This window comes from Monodon monoceros, unplaced genomic scaffold, assembly GCF_005190385.1.
Source record: "Monodon monoceros isolate NGI ecotype Baffin Bay Population unplaced genomic scaffold, NGI_Narwhal_1 Super_Scaffold_18, whole genome shotgun sequence".
NCBI classification, from domain to species: domain Eukaryota; kingdom Metazoa; phylum Chordata; class Mammalia; order Artiodactyla; family Monodontidae; genus Monodon; species Monodon monoceros.
In genome coordinates, this window is record NW_021703774.1 from 148,845,621 (window position 1) to 148,863,702 (window position 18,082).

Here is an 18,082-nt window from a genome sequence, read left to right on the forward strand (position 1 = left end):
AAGAGAGTGAGCCAGAAAGATAAGCGGTGATGGTCAATAAATGGGATGCTTTAAAATAATGAAAATACCAGCTGGAACTTTAAGATCGATGAAGATGTTTTTTAAATTAAATATATGGAAGTTTCATAGAATTAATAAGTGAATTGAAAAAGGCTACTGGATACAAGATCAATATACAAAACAAATGTATTTCTGTTGATACATACTAGCAAGAAACAATTGGAAAATGAAACTTAACAAAACAATACCATTGGAGCCGGTGTCCGGGGCCACTGGTGGGACGTGTCCAGCGCTTGGCGCAGCAGGAAGCAACGACGATCTCGGCCTGAGTTCCCGGCGCCAGCCCGGTTCCTTTCCCGCTGCCGCCACGCTCAACCTCTTCACCATTTTCTCCAAAGGCGGCTCGTGCTCTGGCGCTTCCAGGGCGTGAGCGACTCAGGCACCCGGCTCATTAACGCGTTGATTCGTTCGGTACTGTGGCAGGAAAGGGGAGGTAACAACTCCTTCACCCATGAGGCACTCACGCTCAGGTATAAACTGGACAACCAGTTTGAGCTGGTGTTTGTGGTAGGTTTTCAGAAGATCCTAACACTGACATACGCAGGCAAGTTGATAGACGCTGTGCACCGGCTGTTTTGTGACAAGCACCGCACTGAGATCCAACAGCAACGTGCCTTAAGTCTATTGAATGGCACTTTCAATTGCCAGAATGTTTCTGCGGCTCCTTCGTGAATCAGAGGAGAGCAGTAAGATCCGTGCTCCCACAACCATGAAGAAATTGGAAGATTCTGAAAAGGCCAAGAAACCTGTGAGGTCCATGATTGAGACACGGGGTGAAAAGCCTAAGGAAAAAGCCAAGAACAGCAAAAAAAAAACAAAACAAGGGGACCAAGAAGGAAGGTTCTGATGTCCCTTTGGCTACCAGCAAAGAAGTCCCTGCAGAAAAGTCAGGTCTCCCAGTGGGGCCTGAGAATGGTATAGAACTTTCCAAACAGGAATTGATCCGCAGGAAGTGAAAAGAGTTCATTCAGAAGCATGAGAGGGGTATGGAGAAGTCCGGCAAGTCCAGTAAGTCAAATGCTCCCAAGGAGAAGGGCAAAAAGGTGCCCGGGGTGTGGGCACTGGGTGGCTCTGCTAACAGAGAAGTCTTGGACTATTGCACTCCCACCACCAATGGAGCCCCTGAGGTGGCCCCAGCCGAGGGCATCAACTTGATTCGAGGGACTGGGTCTGGGAGGCAGCTTTAGGATCTGGACTGCAGCAGCTCAGATGACTAAGGGGCTGCTCAAAACTCCATCAAACCTAGTGCTACCAAGGGGAATGTGGGTGGCATGTTTGGGATGCTGAGGGGGCTTGAGGGTTCCAAGAGCTTGAGTCGTGAAGATATGGAATCTGTGCTGGACAAGATGCGTGACCATCTCATCGCTAAGAACGTGGCAGCAGACATTGCAGTGCAACTCTGTGAATCTGTGGCCAACAAGCTGGAAGGGAAGGTGATGGGGACGTTCAGCACGGTGACTTCCAAAGCAAGCTCTCCAAGAGTCCCTGGTGCAGATTCTGCAGCCACAGCACTGTGTGGACATGCTCCAGGATATCATGGATGCCCAGCACCATCAGCGCCCTTACGTGGTCACTTTCTGTGGTGTGAATGACATGGGGAAGTCTATTAATCTTGCCAAGATTTCCTTCTGGCTGTTAGAGAATGGCTTCAGTGTCCTCATTCCTGCCTGCGATACATTTCGTGCCGGGGCTGTGGAGCAGCTGTGGACACACACCCGGCATTTGAGTGCCCTACACCCCCCCCGAGAATCACGGCAGCCACACCATGGTGCAGTTGTTTGAGAAGGGCTATGGCAAGGATGCTGCTGGCATTACCATGGAAGCCGTTGCCTTTGCACATAACCAAGGTTTTGATGTGGTGCTGGTGGACACAGCTGGCCGAATGCAAGACAATGCCCCTCTGATGACTGCCCTAGCCAAGCTCATTACTGTCAATGCACCGACTTGGTGCTGTTTGTGGGGGAGGACTTAGTAGGCAATGAGGCCGTGGACCAGCTGGTCAAGTTCAACAGAGCCTTGGCTGACCATTCTATGGCCCAGACACCTCAGTGTCCTTACCAAATTTGATACCATTGATGACAAGGTGGGAGCTGCTATTTCTATGACCTACATCACAAGCAAACCCATCGTCTTTGTGGGCACTGGCCAGATCTACTGTGACCTATGCAGTCTCAATGCCAAGGTTGTGGTGGTTGCCCTCATACAGGCTTAATGTGGCTCTTGGCCAATACCAAATCACCACTTCCCCGCAAAGCCCCCATCCCTGTATCAAGAATGTGCTCTAGAGCATGTGAGCAAATTGTCTTCAGCGTTGTTCAAAGGCAGAGTGAGAGGAGCTCCGGGCGGGGTCTTGCAGCCCCTCCTAACCCCACTCCCAGTTCAGCCCAGCCTCCATCTGCAAGGAGGACCTAATCATGTTATAATCACTGCCCATTACCCGCCCCCATCCCCACGCTCCTCCCCCTTCCTACTCAGGCATCCCTTCACTCTGCCTACAGACTCGGTCTCATTACAGCTTTGACCAATGGTTAGAAGATCCAACACCAGAGCTTTGCTAGCTAAGTGTGGTCATGGGGACGTCCAAGCATCATCCCCAGCTCCATTAGATAAAGGGACTTCCACAGCCATCTCTGGGTCTTGAGTGGCACCTCTCCCTAGGATACACAGCTTTCAGGTCCCTGGGGCCAGGGACCCCCAGGGACTGTGGCACACTGTGGCAGTGTATGGCCTGTTCTTAAGTGCTGCTAATTTGAGGATGACCCCTGTCTCTGTTTACCCAAAGCATCAGCTAGGCCAGAGTGATGTGTTACAGATGAGTGAAAGAGGAGTCCCTGCTTCCCCCAGAGATAAAGGGAGCCGAGCTGCAGTGTTGCATTGGGCTTCTCAGCCTCCAAGATCTCCTCCCTCTTCCAGAATCCAGACATAACTTTGCATGTTCCCCTTCCCGGGAGAAAACCAACTGTCAGAGGCGAGACACATTGCCCCCTCCCCTTCTTCACCTGAGCTGGATCCTGGCTTTTCCTCATCCTCTTCTACAGTGCCCGGTAGACAAGTGCTACGTTGAATACAGACCTTGTTAAGACTTGTCCTGTAGCTTGGTATTACAGATGTGCTATTAGTGCAATAAGGTGAAGGTTGTCTGCCCAGAGAAATACATAATTTATATAAGAAAATAAATTTCATAAATAAAAAAATCAATACTATTTGTAACTGCATGAAAAATATTAAATACCTAGGAATAAATCTATTGAAAGGTGTGCAAGACCTTGACACTGAAAACTATAAAATATATCTGGAGAAAAATTAAAGATTACCTCAGTAAATGGACAGATATTCCATGTTCATAAATTGGAAGACTCAATATTGTTATTGATTTTTTCTAAATTGGTCTATAGGTTCAATGCAATCCAATTAAAATTCCCACAAGCCATGTGTTTAGTACGTGTGTGTGATTGTGTGTAAATTGACAAGGTGATAGCAAAATTTACGTGATAATTAAAGGACCTAGAATATCCAAGAACTCTTTTTTTTTTTTGGCTGCATTGGGTCTTCGTTACTGTGCCCAGGTTTTCTCTAGTTGTATCTAGTTGTGGAGAGCCGGGGCTGCTCTTTGTTGCGACGCGCGGGCTCCTCATTGCGGTGGCTTTTCTTGTTGCGGAGCACAGGCTCTAGGCGTGCAGTCTTCAGTAGTTGCAGCACGAAGCCTCGGTAGTTGTGGCTCGCGGGCTCTAGAGCGCAGGCTCAGTAGTTGTGGCGCACGGGCTTAGTTGCTCCGCGGCATGTGGGATCTTCCCGGACAAGGGCTCAAACCCGTGTCTCCTGCATTGACAGGCGGATTCTTAACCACTGCACCACGAGGGAAGCCCAGAATATACAAGAACTCTTGAAAAAAAGTTGGAAGACTTATGTCACCAGATTTCAAGATTTACTATAAAGCTATAGTAATTAATAGCAGGGACCTTTTGGAGCAAAAATAGACAAATACGATCACTGGAACAGAATAAAGAGTCTAGAATGGACCCACACGTGTATGCTCTCTTGATTTTCATCAAAGGTGTCATTGTAATTAAGTAGAGGAAGGATGGCGTTTTAATAAATGATATTGGAACAATTAGATGTATGTGGAGAAAAAAGAACCCTGACCCTTAAACTATACACAGAAAATAATTCTAAGGTGGATCATAGACCTAAATGTAAAAACTTCACCACTCAAACTTCTAAATAAATACATAGAGTTTTTTTGATATTGGGGTAGGTAAAGATTTCTTAGTCAGATCACAAAATGCACTTAGCTATTAAAAAATGGATAAATTGGACTTAAAAACATCTAATCATCAACAGATACCATTAAGAAAACAAATCAGCAAGGTAGAGACTGATAAATCATATCCAGAATATAGAAAGAACCCTTACAAATCGTTAAGAAAAATACAAGCATTCAATTCAAAATGAGTAAAAGACTTGGAACAAGCATTTCACAAAGGACAAATGGCCAGTAATGTATGAAACTGCCTAAAATAATATCTCATCAAAGAATGCAAGTCAAAGCAACAATGAGATACTTGATACATTCAGAAGAAAGGCTTTTAAAAAAAACCCGTCATCTAGGGTTGCTGAGGATGTGGACTAACTTGAATTTTCATATGTTATTATTTGGCAGATCCTTAAAAAGCCAGACATACATCTACACTATGACACAACAATTCCACATGCAGACATACACCCAAGAAAGATTAGTTCATATGTCTGTCAGAAGTCTGGTACAAGAATGTTCACAGCAACTTTAGTCAACAGCCAAAATTGGACAAAATCCAAATATCCATCAACAGGAGAATAAAACACTTGGTGATGTATTCACAAAATGAAATACTACCAGCAATAATCAAAATGAAAAAAAAAATACTAGTACACAGAACAACACAGATAAATCTCAAAAACATTGTGCTAAGGCAAAGAAACCAGACACAGAAGAATACATACTATATGGTTCCATTCATAAGAAGTTCAAGAATAAGCAAAACTAACCTATGGTGACAGAAATCAGAATAGTCGTTACCTCTGGTGGATTGGGTATTGATTGAAAAAGGCACAAGGGAACTTCCAGGGAGATAGAAATGTTCTATATCTTGAACTGGGTGGAGGTTATGTGGGTGTATACATAGGGAAAAGTTGAGCTGTACAGTTAAGATTTGTGCATTTTCCTATATGAAATTTACCATAATAAAAAAAATTTTTAATAAGGAGCTTCCTTTATAATTACAAAAGCAAATAAACGCATGCTCTTTACAGGAAATTAAAGCAACTAAAGGAGTGAAACCAAGCCTTGAACCCATTTCTGGGGACATGGGTCTATCTTCAACTCTGCAGATTTGAGATGAGATTGAAAGAGGTGGTGTTTTGTGCAGACTCCAAAGACAGATCCAGGGTATGTGGGGGGCAAACCACAAGCACCCAGTTTCCATTTAGGATGAGGAATATCTTTTTTACACCTTTCTTTAGAAATAAAAAGACTGACTTGAACCATAATGAACCGTCTGCCAACGGCGTGTGTGAGCAAAATGCAGCCAGCCAGCCACAGGCGGAAATGTCATTGCGGCATCCAAGCATCAGGTGGCAGTTGGATTAGACAACCTAGTCTCTTCCCTTGTGGGCTCTGTGTGTGGGTCCCTTTAAGAAATAGCAGGGAGTGGATCTGCATCTCGCCTGGGTGTTAACAGAAAAGACCAAACCCATCTGCTAGGAAACTAGCTCTGGAGTCTAGGCCCTGGTGGAAGTAAAGGGGAAGGGACTGACACAGGACAAGAGTCTTGGTCCTTCAGAAACTGACAATTCCGCTCAGAACTATAAACAATAAATTCTGGGGAACAAGACTTTAACAAGGTAAAACAAACAGGAAGCTATTGAAAAGATGAAAACCTGAACCAAGAAAACTGCAGTGGGGATGAAGGGGATGGAGATCAGTTCCTCAGCCCTGAGACACGACTGTTACTTCTTCATCCCTATGCCCATCCATGCCCCTCCCTCAGCAAGCTCTCCTCTAAACTGTTCTTGTATTCTACAAATTTACCATTTACCCCCTTTAAAAATAATGATGTATTTCAGACATACAGAGGCTATAAGGACTAATGTAATAAACACCTGTGAAACCACTACCCTGTTTAGGAAATAAAGCATTAATACTGAAAAAAAAAAAAAGAAAGAAAGAAACTGATAATTTGGAGGGAAAACAAAAATAACTCTAAGTGTGGGAGTGAGAACTAGATTCCATTCTGCTTCTGTCTCTGGTTGGCTGTGTGCCCTTGTGTGACTCCATTGCCCTCTCTGAACCTGAGGGCTGCCCTGGGTGGTTCCCCTACCTTCCCCATTACAGATGTCCTTTGAGGCTGCATGGGGGTCCTAAGGGAAAGGTACTGGGTTGAGTGACTGCGGTGACTGCCGTGGGAGACAGAGAGACTTCAGGCCTCATCTCTCATCTCTGATGAACCACTATAAGGGCAGACAGTCCTGCCCCCTCCTTGCTTCTCTGACCCAGGTCACCCCCAAGATATCCCAGACTCCCTCCAAGCTATCCAGGCCATATTGGATCACCTTGGAGTGGGGACCCAGTCCACCCACCCCAGGTCATTTTCAACAAGATCTCTGCCAGACAGAAGGTAATTTCCTGGATGGGTGAGCAATCAGAACTTACTCAAGGCTGGGCCACTTCAGGGCTTAGGCCTCACCCCAGAAAATGGAAAGCACTTTAGGCCATAGCAATCGGGCACTTCCTTGATTGCCCTGGAGATGTGAGCCCCACCCTGCCTCTCACAGCTGCCCTGGAGAAAAAGAGGGAGGACCTAGAAAGCCACAGGAGCAGAAACAAGGGAAGCCAGAGGCCAGGGACGCTGGTACAAATTGTTGGACTGCTTGCCTACTGTCTAGAACTTGTCTCAGTGGATCTGGAACATCGATGGCCATTCTGATCGCCTCGACCACCTTTGAGAGAACCCCCTTGCTCGTATCAAAACGGTCCCTTTTGGTCCTTTGCCCTGGACCTTTGACATTCTGGACTAGTTCTGTTCTCACTTGTGGCTGAATGTAACATGTGTACAATAAATCATCTCTTTTGCTGTCTTAGCTGAAGAAAAAAAAAAAAGAGGGAGGCTCTGGATCTCATCCAAAACACCCAGTCCTAAACCTTCCCTGGTTCTCTACCGCCTCTGTCATTGCTGCTGCTTTCTTCTCCCCTCTCCTGCCCCGCTTCTTGGGGTTACAAGTGAATTTTAGCAAGTAGGAAATTTGCAAACACGGAATCTGCACATAATGAGAATCAACTGTATGTTGCACTGGCGGGTACCGGAGTGACCTCTGAGTCAGCCTGGAAGAGTCAGGGAAGATTCCCAAAGAGATGAGACTTTGGCTGTGGCCTGAAATACAGAGCGGTCTAGACAGGGGGTCTGTGACCAAATAGGTCATGTGGTGTAACAGAGAGCTATTTTTTTCCTATTCCTAGGTAATTTGTTGCTCTCATAAGTGTGGTCTTCTCTTTCCCCTTATCTTCTAACTTAGCACTGGACAATAGAACTTTGTGCAATGATGGATATGTTCTATAATTACATGAATACAATAGCCACTAAGCACACGTGGCTATTGAGAACTTAAAATGTAACCAGTAGGACTGAGAAACCGAATATTTTTTCATTTAATTTTAATTATTTTGCATTTAAATTCAAATAGCCACACATGGTAGTGGTTATCATGTCAAACGATGCAGTTGTTTTGTTTTTTTAACATTTTTATTGGAGTATAATTGCTTTACAATTGTGTGTTAGTTTCTACTTTATAACAAAGTAAATCAGTTATACATATACATATATCCCCATATCTCCTCCCCCTTTTGTCTCCCTCCCCCCCACCCTATCCCACCCTTCTAGCTGGTCACAAAGCACTGAGCTGATCTCCCTGTGCTATGCAACTGCTTCCCACTAACTATCTATTTTACATTTGGTAGTGTATATATGTCCATATATACACTAGCACTCTCTTACTTTGTCCCAGCTTACCCTTCCCCCTCCTCATGTCCTCAAGTCAATTCTCTAGTAGGTCTGCGTCTTTATTCCCATCTTGCCCCTAGGTTTTTCATGACCTTCTTTTTTTTTTTAGATTACATATATATGTGTTAGCATACGGTATTTGTTTTTCTCTTTCTCACTTACTTCACTCTGTATGACAGACGCTAGGTCCATCCACCTCACTACAAATAACTCAATTTTGTTTCTTTTTATGGCTGAGTAATATTCCATTGTATACATGTGCCACATCTTCTTTACCCATTCATCTGCTGATGGACACTTAAGGTTGCTTCCATGTCCTGGCTATGGTAAATAGAGCTGCAATGAACATTCTGGTACATGACCCTTTTTTTTTTTAATAAATTTATTTATTTTATTTATTTATTTTTGGCTGTGTTGGGTGTTCGTTGCTGTGCGCAGGCTTTCTCTAGTTGTGGAGAGCGGGGGCTACTCTTCGCTGCAGTGCACAGTCTTCTCATTGCAGTGGCTTCTCTCGTTGTGGAGCACGGGCTGTAGGCACATGGGCTTCCATAGCTGCAGCACATGGGCTCAGTAGTTGTGGCTCACAGGCTCTAGAACACAGGCTCAGTAGTTGTGGCACACGGGCTTAGTTGCTCCGTGGCATGTGGGATCTTCCCAGACCAGGGCTCAAACCCATGCCCCCTGCACTGGCAGGCGGATTCTCAACAACTACGCCATCAGGGAAGCCCACATGACCCTTTTTGAATTATGGTTTTCTCAGGGTATATGCCCAGTAGTGGGACTGCTGGGTCGTATGGTAGTTCTATTTCTGTTTTTTTAAGGAACCTCCATACTGTTCTCCATAATGGCTGTATCAATTTACATTCCCACCAACAGTGCAAGAGGGTTCCCTTTTCTCCACACCCTCTCCAGCATTTATTGTTTGTAGATTTTTTTATGATGGCCATTCTGACTGGTGTGATATGATATCGCATTGTAGTTTTGATTTGCATTTCTCTAATGATTAATGATGTTGAGCATTCTTTCATGTGTTTGTTGGCAATCTGTATATCTTCTTTGGAGAAATGTCTATTTAGGTCTTCTGCCCATTTTTGGATTGGGTTGTTTGTTTTCTTGGTCTTGAGCTGGCTGAGCTGTTTATATATTTTGGAGATTAATCCTTTGTCTGTTGATTCGTTTGCAAATATTTTCTCCCATCCCGAGGGTTGCCTTTTCATCTTGTTTGCAGTTTCATTTGCTTTGCAAAAGCTTTTAAGTTTCATTAGGTCCCATTTGTTTATTTTTGTTTTTATTTCCCTTACTCTAGGAGGTGGATCAAAAAAGATCTTGCTGTGATTTATGTCAAAGAGTGCTCTTCCTATGTTTTCCTCTAAGAGTTTTATAGTGTCCAGTCTTACATTAAGTCTCTAATCCATTTTTAGTTTATTTTTGTGTATGGTGTTAGGAAGTGTTCTAATTTCATTCTTTTATATGTAGCTGCCCAGCTTTCCGAGCACCACTTATTGAAAAGACTGTCTTTTCTCCACTGTATATCTGTGCCTCCTTTGTCATAGATTAGTTGACCACAGGTGCGTGGGTTTATCTCTGGGCTTTCTATCCTGTTCCACTGATCTATGTTTCTGTTTTTGTGCCAATACCATATTGTCTTGATTACTGTAGCTTTGTAGTATAGTCTGAAGTCAGGGAGTCTGATTTCTCCAGCTCCATTTTTTGCCCTCAAGGCTGCTTTGGCTATTCGGGGTCTTTAGTGTCTCCATACAAATTTTAAGATGTTTTGTTCTAGTTCTGTAAAAAAGGCCACCGGTAGTTTAATAGGGATTACATTGAATCTGTAGATTGCTTTGGGTAGTATAGTCATTTTCACAATATTGATTCTTCCAATCCAAGAACATGGTATATCTCTCCATTTGTTTGTTTCATCTTTGATTTCTTTCATCAGGGTCTTACAGTTTTCTGAGTACAGGTCTTTTACCTCCTTAGGTAGGTTTATTCCTAGGTATTTTATTATTTTTGTTGCAATTGTGAATGGGATTTTTTTCCTTAATTTCTCCTTCTGATCTTTTGTTGTTAGTGTATAGGAATGCAAGAGATTTCTGTGCATTAGTTTTGTATCCTGCAACTTTACCAAATTCACTGATTAGCTCTAGTAGTTTCCTGGTGGCATCCTTAGGATTCTCTATGTATAGTATAATGTCACCTGCAAACAGTGACAGTTTTACTTCTTCTTTTCCAATTTGGATTCCTTTTATTTCTTTTTCTTCTCTGATTGCTGTGGCTAGGACTTCCAAATCTATGTTGAATAACAGTCATAAGAGTGGACATCCTTGTCTTGTTCCTGATCTTAGAGGAAATGCTTTCAGTGTATCACCATTGAGAATGACGTTTGCTGTGGGTTTTTCATATATGGCCTTTATTATGTTGAGATAGGTTCCCTCTATGTCCACTTTCTGGAGAGTTTTTATCATAAATGGGTGTTGAATTTTGTCAAAAGTTTTTTCTGCATCTATTGAGATGATTATATGGTTTTTATTCTTCAGTTTGTTAACATGGTGTATCACACTGATTTGCATATATTGAAGAATCCTTGCATCCCTGGGATAAATCCCACTTGATCATAGTGTATGATCCTTTTAATGTGTTGTTGGATTCTGTTTGCTAGTATTTTGTTGAGGGTTTTTGTGTCTATATTCATCCATGATACTGGTCTGTAATTTTCTTTTTTTGTAGTATCTTTGTCTGCTTTTGGTATCAGGGTGATGGTGGCCTCATAGAATGAGTTTGGGAGCGTTCCTTCCTTGGCAGTTTTTGGAAGAGTTGAGAAGGATGGGTGTTAGCTCTTCTCTAAATGTTTGATAGAATTCAACTGTGAAGCCATCGGGTCCTGGACTTCTGTTTGTTGGAAGATTTTTAATCACAGTTTCAATTTCAGTGCTTGTCATTGGTCTGTTCATATTTTCTATTGCTTCCTGGTTCAGTCTTGGTAGGTTATACATTTCTAAGAATTTGTCCATTTCTTCCAGGTTGTCCATTTTATTGGCATAGAGTTGCTTGTAGTAGTCTCTTAAGATGCTTTGTATTTCTGTGGTGTCTGCTGTAACTTCTCCTTTTTCATTTCTAATTTTATTGATTTGAGTCCTCTCCCTCTTTTTCTTGATGAGTCTGGCTAAGGTTTATCAATTTTGTTTACCTTCTCAAAGAACCAGCTTTTAGTTTGATTGATCTTTGCTGTTGTTTTCTTTGTTTCTATATCATTTATTTCTGCTCTGATCATTATGATTTCTTTCCTTTTACAAACTTTGGGTTTTGTTTTTTCTTCTTTTCTAGTTCCTTTCTCTAACCTTCCTTTAAGGTTGGATTGTTTATTTGAGATTTTTCTTGTTTCTTGAGGTAGGCTTGTATTGCTATAAACTTCCCTCTTAGAACTGCTTTTGCTGCATCCCATAGGTTTTGGATCGTCATGTTTTCATTGTCATTTGTCTCTAGGTATTTTTGATTTCCTCTTTGATTTCTTCAGTGATCTCTTGGTTATTTGGTAAGTGATTGTTTAGCCTCCATGTGTTTGTGTTTTTTACTTTTTTTCCCTGTAATTTATTTCTAATCTCGTAGCATTGTGGTCAGAAAAGATGCTTGATATGATTTCAATTTTCTTAAATTTACCGAGGCTTGATTTGCTACCCAAGATGTGATCTATCCTGGAGGATGTTCTGTGTGCACTTGAGAAGAAAGTGTAATCTGCTGTTTTTGGATGGAATGTCCTATAAATGTCAGTTAAATCTATCTGGTCTATTGTGTCATTTAAAGCTTGTGTTTCTTTATTAATTTTCTGTCTGGATGATCTGTCCATTGGTGTAAGTGAGGTGTTGAAGTCCCCCACTATTATTTCCTCTTTTATAGCTGTTAGCAGTTGCCTTATGTATTGAGGTGCTCCTATGCTGGGTGCATATATATTTATAATTGTTATATCTTCTTCTTGGATTGATCCCTTGATCATTACCTAGTGTCCTTCTTTGTCTCTTGTAACATTCTTTATTTTAAAATCTATTTTATCTGATATGAGTATTGCTACTCTAGCTTTCTTTTGATTTCCATTTGCATGGAATATCTTTTTCCATCCCCTCACTTTCAGTCTGTATGTCCCCAGGTCTGAAGTGGGTCTCTTGTAGACAGTGTATATATGGTTCTTGCTTTTGTATCCATTCAGTGAGCCTGTGTCTTTTGGTTGGAGCATTTAATCTATTCACTTTTAAGGTAATTATCGATACGTATGTTCCTATTACCATTTTCTTAGTTGTTATGAGTTTGTTTATGTAGGTCCTTTTCTTCTCTTGTGTTTCACACTTAGAGAAGTTCCTTTAGCATTTGTTGTAGAGCTGGTTTTGTGGTGCTGAATTCTCTTAACTTTTGCTTGTCTGTAAAGCTTTTGATTTCTCCATCGAATCTGAATGAGATCCTTGCCAGGTAGAGTAATCTTGGTTGTAGGCTCTTCCCTTTCATCACTTTAAGTATATTGTGCCACTCCCTTCTGGCTTGTAGAGTTGCTGCTGAGAAATCAGCTGTTAACCTTATGGGAGTTCCCTTGTATGTTATTTGTTGTTTTTCCCTTGTTGCTTTCTATAAGTTTTCTTTGTCTTTAATTTTTGTCAATTTGATTACTATGTGTCTCACCGTGTTTCTCCTTGGTTTTATCCTGCCTGGGACTCTCTGCACTTCCTGCACTTGGGTAGCTATTTCCTTTCCCATGTTTGGGATGTTTTTGACAATAATCTCTTCAAATATTTTCTCTGGTCCTTTCTCTCTCACTTCTCCTTCTGGGACACCTATAATGCAAATGTTGTTGCATTTAATGTTGTCCCAGAGGTCTCTTAGGCTGTCTTCATTTCTTTTCATTCTTTTTTCTTTATTCTCTTCCGTGGCAGTGAATTCCACCATTCTGTCTTCCGGGTCACTTATCCGTTCTTCTGCCTCAGTTATTCTGCTGTTGATTCCTTCTAGTGTATTTTTCATTTCAGTTATTGTATTGTTCATCTCTGTTTGTTTGTTCTCTAATTCTTCTAGGTGTTTGTTCTTTAATTCTTCTAGGTCTTTGTTAAACATTTCTTGCATCTTCTCGATCTTTGCCTCCATTCTTTTTCTGAGGTCCTGGATCATCTTCACTATCATTATTCTGAATTCTTTTTCTGGAAGGTTGCCTATCTCCACTTCATTTATTGTTTTTCTTGGGTTTTATCTTGTTCCTTCATCTGGTACAAAGTCCTCTGTCTTTTTATTTTGTCTCTCTTTCTGTGAATGTGGTTTTCCCTCCACACGCTGCAGAATTGTAATTCTTCTTGCTTCTGCTGTCTGCCCTCTCTGTATTGATTTTTGTATGTTAATTTTATATCCCATATCCTTATGGACTTTTCTTGTTTAGAGGAGTTTTTCAGTTGATTCACTTGGGTTCTCTTGGAATACAATCATTGGCAAATAAATATAATTTTACCTACTTTCCAATTTTATTTCTTTTTTTATCTAATTGCATTGGCTAATATCTCCAATGAAAGGTTACATAGTAATAGTGGTGATAGTTCATATCTTTGTTTCTGATTTAGTCGAATTTCTAAGTGTGATTTCTTCCTTTTTTTATATGAAAATGATACAAACAGGTGACAAATGAATGTTTTGTCCCCCAAGCTTGCTCCTCCCCCAGTGCTCCCTCTATTACGGAGGGAGCTCCTCTATTGCTCCCTCTCTGTTCCCTAAATTAGAAATCTAGGCATTGGACTTCCCTGGTGGTACGGTGGTTAAGAATCTGGCTGCCAATGCAGGGGACGTGTGCTCGAGCCCTGGTCCAGGAAGATCCCACATGCTGTGGAGCAACTAAGCCCGTGCACCACAACTACTGAGCCTGTGTGCCACAACTAGTGAAGCCTGCATGCCTAGAGTCCATGCTATGCAACAAGAGAAGCCACCACAATGAGAAGCCCTCTCATCACAACGAAGAGTAGCACACCTTGCCTCAACTAGAGACACCCCACGCACAGCAATGAAGACCCAATGCAGCCAAAAATAAATAAATAAAATTATTAAGAAAAAAAGAAATCTAGACATCACCTTCATTTCTCTCTTTCCCTCTCCCTCTCTCACCCTTTCTCTGTCAACTATCCAGGCCAAACAGCTGCCAAATCTCTCTTCTTTCTGTTTCCACTGCCACCACCTCTGTCTGGTACTCTTCATTACCCAGGAACATTTCAAGAGCAGCCTCTTCATTAGTCATCCTGCTTCCACTTCCACTTCCTTCAATCCTTTCTCCACAAAGCAGATGATACAGTCTTTCTAAACTCTTAATCATCATATGGTTCCCCTACTTAAAAATTGTCAATGGCTTCTGTCTGCTCTTAGGATAAAGAGAAAAATCCTTTCGGTTCACAAAGCCCTGTGCCATCTGCCTCTGCCTACACTTTTTTAGAAATGTAAATCAATTTTGTAGAAATGTAAATCAATTTTTAAACCTCTTCAATGGCTTTGGCTGCTCTCAAAATAGAACTGAAACTCTCACTGTGGGCTGCACGGCCCTGGGTGAGCTGGTTCCCACATAGCTCTCCAAATCCATGTCACACCATCTACCCTCTCCTTCACGACTCTCTGGCTGCACAGTGTTCTTTCAGTACTTCAGATACACTAGGTTCTTTCCTACCTCTGGGTTTTTATGCTAGCTGTCGCTTCTACCTGCAATACTTTCCCCCAATCTCTTCAAATGTCTGTCTAATTCTCCTCCTTTGTGATTTGATTCAAACATCACTTTCTCAGAACATTCTTTCCTGAGCACCTGATTTAAAATAACCTCCAGATAAAATAAATAAAATAACCTCCACACCAGTTCCCTCTATTAGTGCACCCTGCTTATTTCTTTCATGGTGCTTATTGCAATCCGAAATTATCTTATGTGCATGTCCATTTATTTGTCATTGGTCCCCACTAAGAAGGTAAGCTCTGTTTTGTTCACCACTCTATCCTCAGAGCCTAATCGATGCATGACACATAATAGGCCCATTATAAATATTTGTTGCGTAAATGGATAACCAGGGTCCTAGAGCCAGTCAAGGACAGATCCGGAAATCCTTCTTTGCAGTGTTAAAAGGTGTTTCCCCTTTCTGCCAGCAGGTGGAGTCAAAGCCACATCTGGTCCTCAGCAGGGGTGGAGTGGAGGGGTACGTGCTTTGCCTGGCTGAGGGCAGAAGGACAGCGAAGAGGGAGAGGCAGGGTTTGTTGTAGTGTTGCTGGATCCAAGCGTAGAGGAAGTCAAGGTGGCAGCGTCTCCCGAAGGGAAAGTATGAGCTGTCCAGAGGCACCTGGAGCAGCCAATGATCCAAGGAGTCCCTGGGATCCCAGATCGCTTTCCCACTTCCCCCACCTATCCAGCCTCCTAAATCACACCCCCAAGAGTCAGCAAAGGGTCTTTGAGGAGAACCACTTTCTGTGAACATGAAACTGGAGAAGCAAGGGTTTTCAATTCTAAATCCCCAAGGTACCATGGAGGGAAACTGAGACCGGGGAAGCCTCCTAGTGGGTCAGTGGGAGTTGGGTCTGGCTGACAAAGCCCTCTCTAGTCTTAGCTCATTCATTCAGCTCCACACGCCCCACCCCTCCCCTCCATGCCTGGCCCTGGGCGCCGTGTGGGCGACCATGACGAGGGCATGGATTCCCAGAGCTGCCCCAAAGATGCAAGGGACAGGCATAGCTTTCGAGAGGCATGCTGGAGCAAAGGCACACTGGACCAGTGTCTACCAAGGGGACCAAGGGCCAGAGGTGTGTTCCAGGGCCAGGCAGGTGACCTGCAAAAAGGGCTGCATCTAAATCTAGAGCTGAGGAAGTCGGCAGGGGTCTTGGATTTCCTCCTGAAGACAATGGGGACTCAAAGGAGTTTCTAAACAGGAAATCTACTAGGTTATCTTGGATAGCTTGCGGAAGGAATCAAATCTGATTTGAGATCAAATCAGTCAGTCAGCCAGTGAGGATGCTGGTATAATCATCCAAGGTGAGAGAAGATAAGACCTGAGAAGCAATTGCAGGGATGGGAAAGAAGTAAGCTTGGGTGGTTTAGGAAATTTCTGTTTTAAAGATGGGATTTGGTGGTTATTGATCAGAGTGGAGGGAGAAGGGAGGTGTAAGTGGAGGGAGATGGGAGGTGTGAGTGGACCTCTGCAAATGTCATCTTGGAGTCCTTGAACGCTCCAGCTACGGAGGTCAGACCAGAGCAGCCTCTGACCCTGAGGGCAGCTCCAAAGGCAGCAGCAGGACCTGGCTTGGTGGTGGCAAAACTACTGAATGGAAATGTACCTACCTCACTCAGAGGGAAGTTATGAGGACTAATTAAATTGATATTTATTAAGTATGTGTAACAGTGCCTGTTATTAACACTTTATAAATTTTAAAAAGTGGTTGAGGGCTTCCCTGGTGGCGCAGTGGTTAAGAATCTGCCTGCCAATGCAGGGGACACAGGTTTGAGCCCTGGTCCGGGAAGATCCCACATGCCGCGGAGCAACTAAGCCCGTGCTCCGCAACTACTGAGCCTGTGCGCCACAGCGACTGAGCCCGCGTGCTGCAACTACTGAAGCCCATGCACCTTAGAGCCTGCGCTCCGCGACAAGAGAAGCCACCGCAACGAGAAGGCCACACACTGCAACGAAGAGTAGCCCCCGCTCGCCACAACTAGAGAAAGCCTGCACGCAGCAAGGAAGACCCAACGCAGCCAAAAATAAGTAAATAAAATTTTTAAAAGAAGTGGTTGAGTAGAACTTCATCCAAAAAATGGAGCTCCAACTCAAAAAAAAAAAAAAAAGCCCCAAACCCAAAGTAAAAACCAAGCCTAAAGAGTCTAAGCATGCCTCTTCTCTGGGCCTCATTTATCCATCTATATAAAATAAAGAGGTTGGATTGGTAGCCTCTTGATCCTGCCAGTGTTGCTTTCCTCATTTTTTGGAGTTTCATCTAAGTGTGTAAAACCCAATGACTTGGGGCTTCCCTGGTGGCACAGTGGTTGAGAGTCCGCCTGCCGATGCAGGGGACACAGGTTCGTGCCCTGGTCTGGGAAGATCCCACATGCCGTGGAGCAGCTAGGCCCGTGATCCATGGCCGCTGAGCCTGCGCGTCCTGAGCCTGTGCTCCGCAACGGGAGAGGCCACAACAGTGAGAGGCCCGCGTACCGCAAAAAAAAAAAACAAAAAAAAACCCCAATGACTTGCTGAGGCAAGTTCCTACCAGCTTGTGAGGGCAAATTATTAAATTTTCAGGAATTTTGTAGGACAGAACAACTGCTGGTAACTTGAAATTGGCTATAGTGAGAATATTTACAGCTTGGAAATAGGCAAATGCTACAAACTAGGCCTTCCCCACCATCCTCCTCCCCGCCACCAGTGGTGAGACCCCCTCCCCTCAACCAACACATACACCCAGCTGGGTACATTCCCGCCTTCCAACACTGTCATTATCAGTGGTGGAGGAAGAATCACAGGTCTCTGGGGACCCCACAGGGGCCCAGTCACAGAGTCTGCCCCAGCACAGCCAGCGTCACATGCTCAGGCAAGCCTAGGGTGGGAAGCAGAGCATGCGGGCCTGAGCAGAGCAAACTGGCCGCTCTCAGACACAGGGGAGCAGTGGATAGTGGTTAAGGCACTAGTCTCGAAGACCTGGGATGTTACTCCAGTTAGGTCTCTTTTGGCTGTGTGAGTTTAGCTAAGTCCCTCTCAACACTGGGGCTCAGTTTCATCATCTTTAAAATGGGGACAGTCCTGAACTAGCAGGATGGTTCCCAGGATTAAGTGAGAACATCAGCAAAGTGAGAGGAAAGCTTCCACACCTGGGCCTGGTACAGACAGGTGTTTAGTAAATGTTAGCTGATGCTGTTATCACACCTCCACACACATTCTCGCCCCCCAGGGCACCTGCAGCTGAACACTCCCTCACTCTCTACACCTTGGCACAGAACGGCTCAGTGTCAGGACAAAGACAGA

The 18,082-nt window shown here is 43.5% G+C and overlaps 1 pseudogene; it reads left to right on the top strand.

The window, feature by feature from the left end:
* The first annotated feature begins 226 nt into the window (after positions 1–226).
* LOC114897996 lies at positions 227–2,272 on the top strand (annotated as a pseudogene).
* Positions 2,273–18,082: the final 15,810 nt, after the last annotated feature.